Source organism: Equus przewalskii, chromosome 7, assembly GCF_037783145.1.
Source record: "Equus przewalskii isolate Varuska chromosome 7, EquPr2, whole genome shotgun sequence".
Lineage (NCBI taxonomy): Eukaryota > Metazoa > Chordata > Mammalia > Perissodactyla > Equidae > Equus > Equus przewalskii.
The window spans coordinates 13,703,136-13,719,070 of NC_091837.1; the positions used below are offsets into that span (position 1 = coordinate 13,703,136).

The window sequence follows — 15,935 nt, forward strand, 5'->3', positions numbered from 1 at the left end:
GCCAGACGCTGCTCCAGGAGCCTTACAAGGCTCTGCGAGTCTTTAATTCTCACAATACCCTGCCAGGCAAGGACTGCTACTATCTCATGTTACAGAGGAAGAACAGGCTCAGAGAGGCGAAGTCACTTTCTTAAGGTCACACAGGAGCGGCAGAGCTGGGATGCAAATCTGAACACCTGGCTCCGGAATGTGGCTTCACTTCTTCTGTGTTGACAACGCAGCAAGAACAGAGCCTTTGGTGACCGATCCAAGGTCAGGGCCAGGAGGGAGGGTGGGTGCAGGTGGGCTTCCAGAAACGACCCACAATTATGGCAACACCATGTACTAAGCGCTTACTCTGGGCCCCGTGCCTTACACGCTACATGTGTCATCTCAGAGAATCCTGCCAACCAGCCCTGCAAGGCTGAGATTACAATCTTCATTTTACAGAAAGGACAAGAGAAGCCCAGAGAGGGCAAGTGCCTTACTCAAGATCACACAGCAAGAAAGTGGCAGGGCTGCGATTCAAACCCAGGTCTTTCCGACCCCAAAGGCCTGTGTTCTTGACCTCTAGGCTGAAATGCAGTGGGGTTGGTGCTTCTGATCCATTCCTAGTAGCTCACAGTAACAGCTGGCCCTGGGGAGGGAGGAGTGGGCATGAGGGCTGGCTCAATTCATCACATGTTTCCAGTATGGGTCGGGTCCGGTGTCGGGAGCTGGGGTGACAGCAGGCCAGAGGTAGAATGAAAAGGCAGTGTGATTTAAGAAGGGGTGGATGTGTTGGCAAAGCACAGACTTGCCCGGCAGAAGGGGCGATCAAATTTCCCAGGTAGGTGGGAAGAGAAGGGGCAACTCCGGAAGGCTGCCTGGAGGTGAGGACACCTGAGCTCGGTTTTTTTTTTTTTTTTAAAGATTTTATTTTTCCCTTTTTCTCCCCAAAGCCCTCCGGTACATAGTTGTATATTCTTCGTTGTGGGTCCTTCTAGTTGTGGCATGTGGGACGCTGCCTCAGCGTGGTTTGATGAGCAGTGCCATGTCCGCGCCCAGGATTCGAACCAACGAAACACTGGGCCGCCTGCAGCGGAGCGCGCGAACTTAACCACTCGGCCACGGGGCCAGCCCCCTGAGCTCGGTTTTGAAGAATGACGAGGTTACCAGGAGGCTGGGCACAGGGCAGCGAGAGAGAGCGTTCCTGGCAGAAGGGGAGCCCCAGGCAAAGGTCATGGGTTTGAAACTGCCTGCTGGGGTCAGAGCAGAGGGAGGGGAAAGAGTGGGCCATGTGGCTGGAGAGACAGGCAGGGGCAATGTCACAAAAAACCTACATGTGTGTGCGTGTGCGTGCGTGCACAGCAGAGGTGGGAGAGTTCCAGGGAAACTGGGAGGAGCGTCTGCTCAGGACTTGCTGTGTGGCTTTGAGCAGCTGCTAGCCTTCTCTGGGCCTCCATTCCACACCCTGGAAAATGGAAGCTTTCCCATCAACAAGCCATGTGCAGCCAGACACCACCTGAGGACTGGGAACAGCGGGCAAGCTCCTCCCATCCGCACGGCTGGGACAACCCTGCTGTCCGCACCCCCAGGCCTCCAGGGTGGTCCCACCACTCCCTGAGCGGAAAGCTGTCTCCTCCAGCAGGAGGAGCTGGGTGGGTGTGGCCCCAGGGCTCCCGGGGGAGCAGCGGGCCTTCTCCACCCCCACCAGGAAAGCCCCCGCCCCTGGCCCCAGACCGAGCCTTCCCGCTGTGTCCCACCCAGGCCCCACTCAGTGCTGTTAACCCTTTCCAGGCTGGACGGAAGCTCAGTGGCTGGGCGCTGGCCGAGCGCACAGAACCAAGCGGGCTGCCGCGTCCTCCTAACTCTGCCTCCTTCACAGTTCCCAAAACTCAGCTTCTCGCCTGTGTTTCTTCCCTTCGCCTCAGACAATCCCCACCAGCTCCAGGAACCCCGCTTCCGTCTCCCGGCCTCCCCGGGCCTGGCCTGCAGGACGGGAGAAGGAACTGTCACCTTACTGGAACACACAGCGCACAGTCACAAAGCACGTCTCCAACACAGTTTTGGGCTCGACCCACCCATCGGGTCACTCTGCAGTCCTCCCGGTGGTTGAGAACCAGACGTTGGCCGTCAGGAGGAAGTGCCTGGGTCCTCGGCCCGGCTGGCCTGAGCGGGCTGCTGGCTGTGGTCATCCATCTATTCATTCAATTGACAAACATTTATTGAGCAGCTACTGTATGCCCAGCACCAGGCGCCGCCCCGCAGAGCTTCTGTGCGGAGGGGGAGATGGATGTTGCGTCCACAACATGAAAGATCGTTGCATTACAATAGAGCTGGAGGCCACCGCAGGGACAGGCTGCTGTGAGAATGCACGACAGGGGTGCTGACCCGGAGAAGGTGACATGTGAAGTGACATCTGAAGGTTTGGCTTCTTCAAGTCTTATCTCAGCTTTGCCGTCTCTTTAGTTTTCTCCTTCCTGGGAGATGAAGGAGGCAGGAGCCCCGTGCAAACAGAGTGAAGACGTTGTACTGGGGAGCCACGGAATGTTGTTGAGCAGTGGCATGCCACTGAACAACATGGAGCATCAGGAAGGCGGCTCTAGCAGTGTCCCAGGGGAGAGGAGAAGCCTGCATTTGGGAAGGTAGCCTAACGGAAGGGGAAAAATTCCAATAATTATTGAGAGCTAACTGTGTGTTAGACTCTGTTCTAAGCATGTTGTGTGCATCAACTCATTTCATTCTCCCAACAATGGTTGGAGGTAGGTACTTTATTCCTCCCATGTGCAGAGGAGAAAGCTGAGATTCAGAGAGGTTAGGAAATTGCCCAAGGTCACACAGCTAGCAAGTGCAGCAGGGACTCAAACACAGATCTGCCTGCCACCAGGCCAGTATTCTGGTCTCCTCTGGGAACAGCCCTGTATTCATTTCCTATTGCTGCTGTCACAAATTGCCACAAACTTAGTGGCTTAAAAAATACAAATTTATACTTCTACAGTTCTGGAGGGCGGAAGTCCAAAACGAGTCACTTGCCGCTAAAATCAGGGTGTCAGGAGGGCTGATTCCTCCCGGAGGCTCCGGGGGAGAATTTGTTCCTTGCCTCTTCCAGCGTAGAGGCTGCCGGCATTCCTTGGCTTGCGGCCGCAGCACTCAGATCTCCGCTCCAGTCCTCACCCTCTCCTTCTGACCTCAGGCCTGCCTCTTAGAAGGACGCTTCTGATGACAGTGGGCCTGCTTGGATAATCCAGGACAATCGCCCTGTCTCGAGACCCACAATTTAATCACCCCCATAACTTAACCACAGACCATTGAAGGAATCGGAGAAGACAAACGACTTACCCAAGGCCACACAGCCTGTCATTGGCTGAAACGGAGCTCCCATTCCTAAAGGAAATCCAAAATAGGCAGAGCTTGGACTTCCGGAGAATCCTTCGCGTCTCTGAAGCTTCCTGTGGTTTGACAGCCTCTGTGGCGGGCGCAGGTTAGCATCCTATGACCAGGGGGACTGAGGAAGCTTCAGGCAGAGGGTTAGGAACCCGTGAGCGCTAACGATGGAAACGGATACCAAGGGGTGTGGAATTAAGACATAAGTTCATCTACACTGGGGTGGGCCAATCCCTGGGACAGGATGGGGCGGACCGGGACCAGCCCCCAGCCTCCAGGGCCCGCTGGGGACTTTTGCCCGAGGACAGAGTGGGATGGACCAGGCAAAGCCCCTCCCCGGGTCCAGGGCAGGCATTGCTAATCGATCACCGCGCTCTTTCCAGCCAGGCCGGGATGCGGCCTGAGATGCCCTTTGACACAGAGCTCCAGGATTCCAGGACCAGCCAGCGGCAGCGGGGCGTCGATGGAGCTCATGGAGCATCTTGGAACTACACACGGTTTCCCAGGGAGTAAACGGAGGCCCCTCCGCATGCCCCGGGGGCACCGCGCTCGCAGGCCCCGTATCCCCATGTCAGGACTTAAAGAGTTTGGAATCTGTTATTTTTTTTAAAAATCCCAACTCCTTTTCACTCGAAGCAAGGAAAAGCCAAACTTCTCAGCCGTGTTCAGAATGGTGGCCGGAGACCTGCGGCTTCTGATCGGCCGGGGCGTCCCGAGGCCCCTGCTCCTCCCTGCGGACCCCGTGGGGCTGTGCCTCCCGCCTCCATCTCGCACGCAGGGGCCTGGCCTGCAGTCCGGCATCCTCACTCTGCCGCTGGTGGAACCCGCACCTCATCACAGCCTCTGGCTGGCTCGGGAGGCAGCAGGAAGCCGGCTCCAAGCACCCGTGCAGCGCCTGCTCACCGCCCCCCTTCCAGGATTCCCGCCGGCCTGCTCTTCGCACAGGCTGCTTCCTCCCCTCCTCCTCCTCCTCTTCCGCCCCTACCTCCTTCCCCGTCTTCTCCCTCTCCTCCTCCGTCCACAGCAGGTGAGGAAACTGAGGCTCAGAGAGGTGAAAGCACTTGCCCAGCTCACACAGCTCACGGTGGTGGAGACGGGGATTCCATCAAATCCATCCCGTCTGGTCCCAGCACCTCCGTTTTCCATCACTGTTCGCCGGAGGGACGCGGGGGTGTGTTCCGGGATCCAGAACATATCCCTGATGGAAACGCGTGTATCCGTGGGTCTCAGACTTGAGCGAGCACCAGAATCCCCTGGCAGCTCGTTAGCGCACAGCCGTCTGGGCCTCCCCGAGAGGGGTGATCCGGCAGGTCTGCGGTGGGGCCTGACCGTCCGCCTTTCTGACGAGCTCCCCAGTGACGCTGCGGCTGTTGGCCCGGAAACCGCGCCCTGAGAACTGCGGGTCTCTAGTCACGATGAACCTTTACATGGTGGTGTGTAGGGTCCCCGTTGCATTGTGGGAATAACCTGTCCCGTGGACCAGGAGACTTTGGGACGGCTGCTCTGCTGCTAACTGTGGGGTGACCTCGGGCGAGTCCCTTGCTTTCTCTGGATCCAGTGTTCCCATCTGCAGTCAGGGTGTGGATGAAATGCTCTTAGGCCCCTGGGCAAACCTGGCAGAGTGGGGAGGAGAGGGGTTTGGAGTCAGGCTGGCTCTGACTTCTGACTCTAGGGAGCTGTGTGACCTTAGGCAAGTGACTTAACCTCTCTGTGCTTCCAGTTATTATCTTTGAAATGAAAGAGTTAGACTAGATGGTTTCTAAGTGTAAATCTGTCTTACTTAAGGGTTGAGGATTGTGGGGAGAGGAAGGTGAGCTTTTAAGGCTCCTCGGATGGTAAAGGACATGTTTCTCCACCTGCGCAAGCCTTTGAGGCTCAAAGAAGAGGAAGTGTCCCTCCTTCCCTCCCTCCCTCCTCTCTGTTTCTTTCTTTCCCCTCTCCGCTCTCTTCTCTTCCCTCCCTCCCTCCTCTCTCTCCGTTACCTTCTTCCTTCTGCTCCCCCCGCCGCCCTCCCCTCTCTTTCCCTTTCTACACAAGTTATTTTCAGCAGCCTCGACTTTGGAATCAGACAGACCTGGGTTCAATCACGCCTCACCATCTGGGGGCCTTTTTCCCGTCCGTGGCCCCAGCATACTCATCTGTAAAATGGGCGAGTGGCCCTCCTGCGGCATTGCTGGAGGTCCCATGACTTACTCCACGGGAAGCACTAGGCACAGGGCCGTGTGCACAGTGGGCCCTTCTGTTACTTCTAAGAGCCCGGCTCCGGAGCCAGACAGCCTGGTGGGAATCCCAGCTCTGCCACCTACCAGCTGTGTGGCCTTGTGGGACTGACTTAACCTTTCTGTGCCCCGATTTCCTCATCCGTGAAACGAGGGCAGAAATAGTATGTACTTCCTAGGGTTCCAGGATGATTAAGTACCAAGTGCCTAGCACCCTGCCTGGCTGTCAGCTATTTTGATTATTTTGCTGCTGATGGCGATGATGTCACAGTAATGCAGGCGATGAGCCAGGCACCGTGCTTTGTGCTGGGGACAGAGCAGGGGACAAAATACAGTCCCTTCCCCGGGGAATTCCCAGGGCAAGGGAGAGAGACCCCACAACAGCAGGGACAGCACTGCATCAGTGCCAAGATGGGGGGAGCCCCAGGGCCGAGGGGAGCCCAGAGCAGCCCCCAAGGGGCGGGGAAGTCTTCCCCTCGAGGTGGCCCCCAGGCTGAGACCTGAAGAGCATGCAGGCGACCCTCTGAATAATAAATATGCTCATAGGAATTTTGTGTAAGAAAATAATTGAACAAGTGTGAAATGGTGTGTTTATCACAGTCACAAAGTTGAAAATAACCTTCACCAAAAAACTAAATAAACTGTGGTGCATCTATTTAATGAAATAGCTGTTAAAACAGAGTCGGGTATGTATTATATATATATGTATACATACACCTTGTCATTGATGAAAAAGCAGGTTGCCGTATGGTATGTATACTATGACTGAGCCATTTTGCATTTATATAAAATATATATATGGATGTGTGTGTGTTCATAAAAGGTGTTAATGATATTTGTCTCTAGGGCGCAGAGTTTGGGTTGAAAACAGACTTTATATTTAAAGAGCAAAGGGTCTGAATGAAACTAAAGGTTTTGATGTATTTTGTCTCAGAGCTCTCGGGAAATGGTGTATCAATGTATATTCCACTTACATATAAGATTTTTGCTTGCCTATAACATTTACTAAAATCAAACATTATAAAACATTTTAATCTTTGTTCATTTGATAATTTAAAAAAATCTCATTGCTGTTGTAATTTGCAAAAAAAAAAAAAGAGAGAGAGAGAGAGCGCAGGAGGTCATCAGGGCACAATTAGGGGCAGGAAGGGCGGCCAGGTGGAAGGAACAGCACGCACAGGGCTGGGGTGAGGCGGCGGCCAGGGCGGTGGGATATCCGGCAGCCAGTCTCGCCGGCCGTCTGGAGCTCCCGAGGCCCTTGCAGGGAGCGGGCGCCTTCTCCCAGCCGCGGGGCTGCATGTGCTCCTTGTTTGCGCTCAGACGTGGGCACTGCTCCCAGCTGGGCTTGGCCGCCAGAGGGGAGGGTCGTCCTGAGCTGGCCTTGCCACCAGCCACCACCCACGAGCCTGGTCCCGGGCTGGCAGAGGCCCCCACTCCGTGCAGCTGGCCACCCCCGCCCTCGGTCAGCCCAATTTCCTGCCCCTCCCTCCCGCTCTCCTGCCTCCAGCTGTTTCTCTGGCAGAGTTCTGTCTCATTCGGGACAGCAGCCCCAGCAAGCAGGGAGCTCAGCACAGAACGGGGCCTCCCTGGGAGCCTCCAAAGGGCATGAGGGTGTTCTAGGCTGGGCTGCCCTCCGGGAGAGTTCAAGGGATCTTGAATGAATGAATGAACTACTTTCTGGGCAAACAGCCGCAGTCAGAGAACCGGGCGACTGGGAGAGAGAAGTCGAGGGACACGGGTCTCCTGCACAGCCTGGAGTGGCCTGAAGTGAGGGGAACCCTCTGGAAGACCTGGGCGAGACCAGCCACAAGGTATCATGCTTGGCTTTGACATGACCCCAGGGGCCATGAGAGGGCAATGCTAGTAGAGACAGAAGTTTTTTGGTTCTTCTTAAAATTCAGTTTTCATCAAAATGAACACAGTTCTACTATGATGCTCAGATTTCCAAAGTAATGCGTACTAATTGTAAAACATAGCAAGGTGACCCCAGTTTTCAAAGCAGTGAGCTCAGCGTTTTCCGTAGTCACTCTGTGAATGCTCACAGCAACCCTGCAAGGGAGGTGGTTTCGTTGTCTTCAGTCTACCGGTGAAGAAACGAAACCTCAGAGAGGGCAAGGCACCAGCTCAGGGCTGCAGAGACGGTAAGCTGGGGCGGGGGGTGTGTGTGAGATTGGAATGAAATGGACTGCACAGCCCACCTTCTTAGCCGCTGGGCTGTACCTCCTCTTAGGAGGGGGTGCTGACCCAGAGGTGGCCTTTCAGGTGCCTCTCTCCATCGCTCACACCCTCGCTCACTCACTAAGTTACCTGTGATGTTTGCTGAGTGCCTCCAATGGACCTGACCCATATAAGTTTATAAATGTGGATACCCACATGCATTTATCCAACATTTATCTTGTTGGGTAACTTCCCTTCCTTCTTTTTTTTTTTTCATTATTATAAACAGTGTTTCAATGACCGCTCTCGTAAATCATCTTTGCATGAGTGTCCGACAGATATGTTTCCAGAGGTGACATCGCTGGGTCAAGGTTCGCCTGTTTTTAAGGCTCTTGAGGCTTTTGGGCACATTGTCCCCAGAGCGTGTGCCGGCCTGCACTCCCCTGTGCCAATTTGGGGTGTGACATTCTCATGGCCTCATGCACCGGCTGCTAACTATCTCCTAAAACTTCCCTGATGAGAAAGGTGAGCATAATGTCTGGCTGCTTCATTTAACATTTCTTTGTTTGTGCCGATGATCTTTTATAACCTTATTGTTGCCTTTTCTGATTATTGTGTTCAAGTCCATTCTCTTTGTTTTCCTCTTGGCATGTTGATCTTTTTCTTATTGACATTTAAGAGTTCTTTGTATATGAAGGATAGGAACCCTTTGCCAGTGTTATCTGTTGAAAATATTCCATTCTTCCTTCTGCTTTCAGACTAGCACATTTTGAGTGGGTGAGCCATACACACCAGTTTTGGGGGAAAATTTCAAAGAAACAACACATCATAGGGACTGAGTAACTGCTACTTGATGTAAGTCTGGTCAGTTGGACCTGTGTGGTTCAGAGAGGCCAGTGGGGAAGTGGCCAGGCCCTGCGTCTGCCTTCTCTTTCCATTAAGAGGCCTGGTCCCCAACTTCCCTTTTGGCATTGCCCACGCCCTTGTCAAGACCAGTCTTCCCTGTGGTTCTTGCTGTCTCTCCTGCTTTCTCCAGACTTGATCAAAGGAAGGGCTCTGCTAAATGCCTCGGTGGCTGAGATGAACAGGACTGGCTAATCCAGGCCTCCAGGAGGGGGAGGTGGGTGGCTTGGCATTTTCTTAAGAAAGAAGGTTTAACTTAAACCAGTGATGTTCAAGTGGTGGGGTGTCAGGCCCCGAGAAGCCCATGGCAAGACTTATCTGTTGGTACACAGGGACCTTCTCTGGATTCTTCCAAAACTTCAGGGAGTAGATGAACTTGACTTTGGGCAAGTTGCTCCCCTCTCTGGCTTGACCCCTTCTGATAAGATCCCCCCAGTTGGGTCAAGGCCTGTCCACTAGGCTGTCTCAGGGTCCGTTCTTCCCCCGTCATGGTGCCCATTACATTGTGTTGTAATTGTTGGTTATCTTGTCTGTCTCGCCTACTAGCCTGGGGGCTCCTTGAGGCCAGACTTGGGGTGTTATTCTCTCTGAGTCTTCAGTCCCCTGCATAAGATCTCACAATAGCAGGTGCTCAGTAAATGCTCATTGAATGAATAAAGTAACCAGGCCTCGGTTTCACCATCTGTCAAATGGGATGGTAGGGAGGTGGATTCATCTCTTGGATGTTTACTTAATAATGCCTCTCAGTTTGCAAACCACTTTATTGTGATGGTACAAGAAAACCAAAAGCCTGTGTCATGCTCTTGGAGCTATACTGCGTGGGTGCAGTTATCACCGCCAGTTTCAAGGCTATGAAGTAGACTCAGGGCTTCTGAAGTGCAACCCTGGGTCCACTGACATCAGAATAATCATGAATGCTTCTTAAAGCGTCAGTTTTTTGAATCAGAATCTCTGAGGGTGAGGCTTGGGAGTCTGCATTTTGGACCAGCTCCCCTGGATGATTCTGATGCACCCCAAAACTTGAGAACCACTGGGCTAGAGTACTCGAACGTCTTTTCTCTTTGCCCTTTGTCCAGGTTTCTGGATTCTTGGCTGCACACTGAGGTCCTTTTTTTCCTTTCTAAGCAAATATTTGTGTACTTCTGTGAGTCCGCATGTCCTGTGTCAGCAGCTGAGGCCAGGAGGCATGGCAGAGAAGAAGTGAAACTTCGTCTTGTAGAACCACAGAGCGTCAGATCATGTTAGCAATTGTTCAGTCTGCTGGCTTTGAAATTATTTTAAGCCACAGAAACCTTTCCTCTAATGAAAATATGTAGAGAAGTGCAATTTGGAAACAGATAAAAGTGGTGTTATTCTGGTTGAAACAGAAGCGGAAGACTCTAGACTCCAGCTCACTGAACCTCACTCTCATTGCTGAAGGGCCTCTAAGAACACTTATTTGAAAACTGCACATCTACTCCAAATTTTTAAGATACCAAAGTTCTTGACCTTTGCTGAATTTGCTGTGTGACCTTGGGCAAGGTACTGTCACTCTCTGGCTATAATCGTCTCATTGGTAAATAAGGCAGTTGAATGTTGTATTAGTTAGGGTAGTGGCTGCAATAACAAATAGACCCAGACATGTAGAAGGGCTCAAACAAAACAGATGTTTATGGTAAGGCAGTTATTTCTGAATGGAGGGTACCCTCTTCCACACAGCAATTCAGTGACCCGTCTCATGACCCTGACTATTCCCTTGGACATTATCACTGATGAAAGACAGCAGGGCAGTGGCATTTTGCTTCCTGACTGCCTTCTGCCCCATGTGAGAACCTGTCATGTGGCCAATCGAGTTGCAAAGGAGGCTGGGAAATGTAGTTTTTGGCAAGGGCAGTTCTTTCCCAGCTACAGCGGTGTACTGTGGGTGGGGAGCGGGCACTTTTGTGGACAGCTAGCTGTCTTTGCCACAAATGTGGTGACATCTTGGCTCTCTTCCATTCTCTGATTCTAAGGCTAAATTTTCTTTAGTCGATCTTGAAGTTAACATGATAATCTGGATCCACAAGTGCTTTCCTATCCTCAAGAAAATCCCCATAAAATATATTAAGTAAATTCCTGCCTTATAGGTCCCTAAACATGGATTTACCTGGCACTTAGGCAATTCTCTTTCCCTCATAGAAAAAGGAAATACAAATAACGATTTTACTGAGCATGGCACATTTATAGAGCCAACGATGATCATATCCATTATTTCATTGGGTCTTCCTACAACCCTACATGGAAAGCCTTCAGGATTATCATCCGCATTTCATGGATGAAGAAAATGAAGCACAGAGAGGTAAAGGGACTTGCCCAAGGTCACAGAGCAGATAAGCAAAAAAACTGGGATTTGAACTCAGAAAATCCTACTCCTGTCCTAGGGTCCCATTGCACGTTGGAGTGTGTGTGCGTGCAAGTGTGTGTGTGTGTGCATGTATGTGTGTGGTTAGGCTAGGGGCTTTCCTTGGGCTGTATTCCCCCGGGACTGGGCATAAGGGAAGTGGGAGTGCAAGAGTCATTGCCCAGGTCCCTAGAATAAGCCCAGCTTGCTGATCAGAAGGCAGCTGGGTGTTCGTGCTGGCCTGGTCAGCCCAATGTGGCTAAGTGTTATAGCCACTGGCCAGAAAAAAGAGAAAGAGATGGCACGTGAGGACCCAGACTGACGGCCTCTGGGTCCTGGATGATGCCGAGGCTTTGACTGGGCCAGGCGTGCGGTGCGTGTTATGGAACAATTTCCTGTGTGAAGAGTGAAAGCTGAACCAATGTGAGAACTGAAGATGAATCAGGCTCAGTTCCTCTTCTTAAGGCCATCGAGGGAGAGGAGGCAAACTTGTAACAAGTACTTTTATTCATTCACTCAACAAACATTTATTAGCACCAGCTATGTGTCTGGTGTTTCACGGATAGAATGATGAAAAAGGCAGGATCCCTGCCTTCATGGAACTGTGGAAGGGCCTCTGGATACTTCCGTTTGCCTCCATTTTAGAGACGATGAAAGCGGGGCCCGGGTTGGTCAAGTGACATTCCCAAGGTCATTTGGTGGGATTAGGACCTGGGGCTCTTGGTTCCCAGGCCAGGACTCTATGCCCCTGGCTGAAGGGGAGGCCCTAGTCCAGGCCTGGGATGCAGGTGCTGTGATTTGGCAGCCACTTTGTGCTGCTTCTGGACTCCAGGACATGCTGGTTTCAGGCAAAATTAGGAAACCAGTTAATCTGCTTTTCTTTGGAACCTCTATATTTTTGCAGTGATGGGCACAAGCATGGCAGAGAAAGAGAAGAATTTCTTGCCCTGCTGGATGGAACCAAGAGGCAGTAATTCCACACAGTGTGATCAAAGAAAGAAATACTACCTCCTGGTTGGCATCGGTTGACAGCACAACATGGTCATAGACTCCACAGCCAACCGCCCTGGAGTTCAGATCCCGTCTCTGCCCCTTAACCTCCTGCCACCACAGTGTCCTCATCTGTAAGGTGGGGATACTGTCGGTGCCTACTTTATAGAGTTGTTGTGGATTTAGATGAGTTAATATACATCAAGCACTGAGAACAGCACATGGTCAACCCATCGAAGGCATTTCTATTTTTATTTTCAGGCAAGCAGGCATTGAAATTCACCTTTGCACGTCTGGCTTGATGTGGGCATCTGGTGCCTTGTGACCTCAGGTTCCCAGGCTGGGAAAGGTCATTTCAATCTTCTGGCTTCCTGCCTCGCCTGGTGGAGAAGTCCCGGGGTCCAGTGGTGGGGGCGGGGGGCGGGGGGGGGGGGTGGCTCCACCCACCATCTAGGCGCTCTGGCAACCTTGAAAGTTCCAGCAGCTGACTCAGCTGGGATGTCAGCTGCTGTCTAGGCAGAATGTCAGAATCGGTTCTGCTTTCTTAGGATACATGACTTGGGTCCTCTGATCTTAGCCCTGGGCTCGTGCTCTTGTGCAAGGGGGTGGGTGGGTGGGGCGATGGGTGCAAGAAGCGCTGGGTTTTTCCTTCTGGGGATCAGAGGTCAGAGAACAGGAGGGCCGGTGGGAAGCGGGTGTGGTGCAGCCAGGCCGACCTGGGTTCTAGTCCTGACTTTGGCACCAGCCACCTGTGTGAGCTCCAGCGACTCGCATAAGCTCTCTGACCCCTGTTTCCTCTTGTCTCGGACTTCCTGAGAGCTTCTGCAGAGCTCAATAAATGACCTGGGGCGGTGATTAAGGACGAGGGCCGGGCCGTTTGAAAATACATCCATGCTATTATCAGAGCTTGTGTGAACAGTTGTCAGAATCTGTGAATTCCTGAGCGTGAGATGAAGTCAGAGCTCAGATAGCCAGTGGATAAGTTTCCTGTTTCCGTTATAACAATCACCACAAACTTAGTGGCTTAAAACAACACACGTTTATTATCTTAAAATTCTGGAGGTCAGAAGTCCAAAGGAATTTCATGGGGTTAAAATCAAGGTGTCAGCAAGATCGCATTCCTTCTGGAGGCCCTCGGGGGAGAATTCATTTCCTTGTCTTTTCCGCCGTCTAGAGGCCGCCCCGTTGGTTGATTCATGGCCCCTGCCTCCATCTTTGAAGCTGGCAGCAGTGAGCCTCCTCACACGGGATCACTGGGTGTCCTGCCCCCCTCTTTCATTTATAAGGACCTGTGCAGTGACTTTGGGCCGCTCAGATTATTCGGGATAATCGCCCCATCTTGAGATCCTTCACTTAATCACACCTGCAGAGTCCCTTTTGCCATGCCAGGTAGCATGTTCTCAGGTTCTGGGGGTCAGGACGTGGCCGTCTTTGGGGGCCCGTTATTCTGCCCACCACAGTGAGGGGTATCTCAAACATTGACCTGCGTCTATTTGTTTCCTGAATTTGGGCATTGAGGGCCCAGATGGCCATCCTTGTATTTACAGTGGCTCATCGGGGCACGGACCAATCAGAACAGATGCAGGTGTAGCAACCCACGAGGCTGTCCCAGCACGTATGGAGTGGTTATCAAGCTTGGCTGAGGCCCCAGGCTTTGGCATCATTCAGGCTGGATTCAAGCCCCTGCTCCACTTCTTACAAATCTCCTGGCTCTGAGCAAGTGAGTTTTCTCACCCGTGAGATGGGATGGCCTTATGCTTTCCACAGGTGGTGGTTAGGAGGAAATGAGAGCGTGGTTAGGAGGAAATGAGAGCGCTCGAGTTAGGTGCTTAGCGTGGCACCTGGAACCTGGTGAAGGGCTCGACATGAACCAGTGGTCCCCGGGTCTCCACGTTGGACACTGGCCATTTCTAGACACCCTCTGTTTCTGCCCCATGCTGGGGAGAGGTTCTGGCCTGGCTCACGGGCTGCAAGGAGCAGAGCTCCCTCCTATTCTCTTGAAGGAAGAGAGTTCATCGTTGAGGATGTGTGTGCAACTGGGGGGTGGGGCGGACAGGTCCTAGCCAGGCTTGTGTTCGCCCAGAAGATTCCCAGGAGCTGAGGTGTCTCGAGGCAGGGGCTGTCTCTGTCCCCTCGGCTGCAAGACCCTGCAGCTCCCGGTTCTGCTGTTCTCCTGTCACTGTGGCCCAGTTTCCTCCAGTCCTGTCTCTGTCTGAGTTTCTCTTTGAATTGGATTGACACTGACCTTGACATTCTCTAACCCAGGGATGGAGTTCCACACGCCTCACTCATGGGCGGTGGCCGACGTCACGAATCCAGTCGTGTCTCTCCCTCCAGCTGAACCCAAAGGTTTCAGTTATTTATCTCCGTGTATGAAACCACTCCAAAGCGTAGGGGCTTGAGAGGACTCACCTATTCACCATTCTGTAACTGGGCAGAGTTCTGCAGTGATGGCCATTTTGTTCCATATGGTGTGGGTTGGGTCACTCACGGGTTGCATTCAGCTGGGAGCTCGGCTGGGGCTTGGATGTGTAAGATGGTCTCGCATCCCCCTGGGACTCCTGCTGTCTCTCTCCGTGTGGCAGGACCGCCCAGACTTCTCCCCCTGGAGACTCAGGGCTCCAAAGGGTGAGAGCAGGAGCCGCCGGGCTTCTCGAGACCCAGGCCTGGGGCTGGTACAGCGTCACTTTTGCCACATTATGTTGGTCACAGCAAATCACCAGCCCAGCCCCGATTCAGAGGGAGGTGAAACAGAGTCTACGTCTTGGTAGGGGGAGTGACATGCGTCTGTAGAGGGGGCGATGTCAGAACCCATCTTTAAAGACTTGACCTTAAAGTCTGATTGGTGGCAGTGGTCACCTGAGATAATCATTGGTCATTCCTGCGAGTCTTAGTCCGTTCGGGCTGCTGTCACAAAATGCCTCAGACGGGGTGGCTTCTAAATGGCAGAAATTCATTGCTCCCTGTTCTGGAGGCTGGAAGTCTGAGGTCAGGGCCTGGTGAGGGCCCTCTTCTGGGTCGCAGACTTCTTGCTGTGTCCTCAGATGCTGAAAGGGGCAAGGGAGCTCTCTGGGGCTTCTTTTATAAGAGAACTAATCCCATTCGCGAGGGCTCCCCCCTCACGACCCCCTCACCTCCCAAAGGCCCCGCCTCCTAATACCATCACCTTAGGGGTTAGGACTGCAACATATGGATTTAGCAGGGTAGACGGGAACATTGAGATCGCAGCGCTGAGTCAGTCCACACTTGCACTTTTCAGATGGGAAAACTGCAGCTGAGGAAGTGAGAGGGACTTGTCTAAAGGAGCAGAGGGAGGGAGTGGGAGAGCTGGGATAGAGCCTCCTTGCCCCCCAGCAGCATCTGCTGAGCACCTGCTGTGTGCCGGGAGCATGGGATACAGGAAGAGACAAGCCCAGCCCTCAGGGGCTCCCAGCTGCGCAGGAAGACGAGTGTGTGACCAGAGTGGGGCGTTCAGCCGGAGGGTCGGCTTGAACAGCAGGATGCCCGGGCCAGCTGCTCCTGAGTCACATCACCCATGACGATTCTGTCCATCATCCATGCAGTGCCGTAGGTGAACCCTGGGCCGTTCTGACCGAGAGCTTACGGTTAAATGCACTCAAGTTCGTGCCTGACTGGTGCATTCAGGGTGCAGTCCTACGGGAGCAAAGGGGGTGGCTTTGATCTGGGAAGTGTCAGGAAATAGTGCCTGGAGAAGGAAACATGGGTTTGAGCTGGTTCCAAGGTTGAGCAGGCCTTGAGTGCCTGGAGGAGAAGTTGGCCAGAAATCAAAGATGCTCTCCAGGCGAGGAGAGCAAGCAGCGCGAGCAGAGCTCGGAAGTTTGATGAGCGAGGGGTGTCTGGTGCGGTGGGTGGAAGCAGGGAGTGGCCGGAGGGAGTCTGGATGTTCTGTGGGGCCTTGAAGGTCTCATCCAATCTTCTGGGTGGTCTAAGATTCCCCATTT

The 15,935-nt window shown here is 53.0% G+C and overlaps 1 protein-coding gene and 1 long non-coding RNA gene across 4 annotated transcripts in view; one reads left to right on the forward strand and one right to left on the reverse strand.

Annotated features, from left to right (window-relative positions):
* Positions 1-871: 871 nt before the first annotated feature.
* On the reverse strand, positions 872-4,627 carry LOC139084443 (uncharacterized). Of its 2 annotated transcripts, none has more exons than XR_011541811.1 (4): positions 4,331-4,502; positions 3,301-3,506; positions 2,995-3,195; positions 872-2,611 (listed from the first exon to the last, which is right to left on the reverse strand). It is a non-coding gene; the product is annotated as an uncharacterized lncRNA (long non-coding RNA). The 2 variants fall into 2 exon arrangements; XR_011541812.1 differs by having other exon boundaries at positions 2,168-2,611; positions 2,995-3,192; positions 4,331-4,627.
* Positions 4,628-6,806: 2,179 nt separating this feature from the next.
* The window catches only part of CMKLR1 (chemerin chemokine-like receptor 1), a 48,020-nt gene continuing 38,891 nt past the window's right edge, over positions 6,807-15,935 (forward strand). The window contains exons 1-2 of one of the 2 annotated variants that reach the window (XM_070627067.1): positions 7,085-7,375; positions 8,011-8,246. The gene's annotated coding sequence lies outside the window, so the exon portion shown is untranslated. Of the gene's footprint in view, positions 7,376-8,010; positions 8,247-15,935 lie in introns of both variants that reach the window. The other variant, XM_070627066.1, reaches the window with a different exon arrangement.